Here is a 2,197-nt window from a genome sequence, read left to right on the forward strand (position 1 = left end):
GTCGGACGTCGGCACGGACGACTGAGACGGGCGGCTGGTACGGCAGCTGACGATGTTCGGATGACGGTACGGATAGCCGGCGCGATCGGCTGATATGGATGGCCGATGATGTATGGTCGGCCGACAGGGGTCGGTCGATGATACAGTCGGCTGGTGCGGCAATGGTACGTAAGGCCAACGGTTATCGGACGTCGGTATGGATAGCCGGTGTGATTGGCTGATACGGACAGCTGGGTCGATGACTCGTCCGGTGGCTCGATAGTGATCAGACGATGATACACAATACGCGATAAAGGCTTGGACGATGATACACGGGTGATGATACGTGCTCGGGACGGTGATACGCGGATGGCTCGATCGGTGCTCGGTCGTGACGTGGCGATGGTACCTCGTCAAAGCAAAACGAATATTCGTGAGCAAAAACGCGTCCAAAACATGATGGATAAGATATTTATCTAGGCAGTCAATGATTGAGGACAGCAACACAAGATGACAAACTATGACTAAGCAAAAAGAAACCTACACGCGCCTAAAAGCAAACTCACGCACAAAAAGCAAAACTTTTTGGGACCACAACACAAACCCAAAAGCAAACGCGCTACTTTATCGATCTAACAAGTCCTAGGCAAGAACTATGACGAACAAAACTCAGAAATAAACAAAGCGACGACTCAACAAACGATCTATCGAGGAAACTAAGCATAAAACAAAAACTATCGGACCTAACGACGCTAAAGATGAAACTAATGAACCGCAAAGACACAAAAACGAAAGCTTTAACAAAGGAAGGAGTTTCTGGGTTAGAAAGACACAACCTTTGAGTCAGGAGCTTTTAGAGCTCTGATACCAAGCTGATGTGACCGCCGGACGCGGTCGTCTACCGAGTCGCACGGACGGACGGTGGCTGCGGACGGACGGAACGAAACTCTCTCGAGCCGAGGAATTTAGATGAGGCTTTCCTCGGACAAAGCTCGGAGATTTGAATCCAGTAAGGAAACAAACGGTGGATGCGAGAGATGAGCTGAAACGAACGAGCGGATCGAGAGATCCGGCCTTTGGTCTCGGCTTCGGTCGAGCAGTCTCGGTCGCGGTACGGACGATGCGGAAATTGATTCCCGGAGTTTGAAGGTAAACTGCGGGAACGGCTCTCGGCAACGCGGCGGTAAGAATCCTTGGTGATGCGGTAAGGATTCTCGGTGATGCGATAAGGAAGGTGGAGTGGAAGCGAAAGTACAACGAGCGGTAGGAACCGGACGTGATACGGTAGAGATGAACGCGAAGGTGGTTTGATGCGACGACACACGGGAGATGGCTCGGCCCGTGATACGGTCAACTAGTCGATGTCGAACCCGGTTCGAGATCGGCTAGGGTTTCTCGGTAGTCAAGTCCCGGACTTGGACTAAGGAGAGAGGTGAGACAAGAACAAGATTCTCTCTTGTGAAATTTAATTCAATACTTCAAGTCTGCCTTTTACAATGAGGGTTTAGGCCTTTATATAGGAAGGCTTACAAATGGGAGACTCTAAAACCCTAGACACGCGGCCAGGATCTCATCCTTACACTTGGCCATAAAGCAAAAGCAAAAGTAAAACAAAGGAAAGACCAATCCAACGGTCATAGAAGGTTCAAGAAGAAATTCAAAGGAAGGGAAGGGAGAGAGATAGAAAAGCCACGTCATTGGCTGGACGCGGTGATAGGATCTTCACTTCCTTGGCTCCTAAACTTGTCAATGATTGTTTCCAAGTCATGAGCCAAGCGGGAACGAAGTGGAGATGCACTAGAGTTCGCTGCCTCGTTAAAACCTCTTTGGTAAACCCATTGGGACAAACCCAAAGTAGGGAAAAGAGTACAGCTCCTTCTAATGACTTAGGGGCGTCTTCACGCTTGCGCGATGGTGAAGACTCGCGAACTAAGCTTCCCAAAGCTGGTCGCAACTCAAGGCTCTTAAGTGGTGATGCTAGCCATGAGCCATTGGTGTGAGGGTTGAAGCTTGGATTGCAAAGCCCATTAGATGACTTTACTTGCTCCTCCTTGATGATCCTTGGAAACTAGTTGGTACCGCGCATCACTAGGAAGGCCGGTTCCAAGTTGTCGATAAGTGTCCGAGAGGCGTCCAAGTGTTGTCCGAGAGGTGGTTGAGAGACGTCCGAGAGAATCGAGTGTTCACGGCCGAGTGGTCGATCCCGTGATCACATCAT

At 50.0% G+C, this 2,197-nt stretch overlaps 1 long non-coding RNA gene across 1 annotated transcript in view; it reads left to right on the forward strand.

Moving 5' to 3' along the window:
- LOC109133123 overlaps positions 1 to 2,194 on the forward strand; it is a 4,940-nt gene extending 2,746 nt beyond the window's left edge. The window contains exon 2 of the long non-coding RNA XR_002038213.1: positions 1,214 to 2,194. This is a non-coding gene — a long non-coding RNA (uncharacterized LOC109133123). The remainder of the gene's footprint in view (positions 1 to 1,213) is intronic.

Source organism: Camelina sativa, chromosome 5 (genome assembly GCF_000633955.1).
Source record: "Camelina sativa cultivar DH55 chromosome 5, Cs, whole genome shotgun sequence".
Classification (NCBI taxonomy): domain Eukaryota; kingdom Viridiplantae; phylum Streptophyta; class Magnoliopsida; order Brassicales; family Brassicaceae; genus Camelina; species Camelina sativa.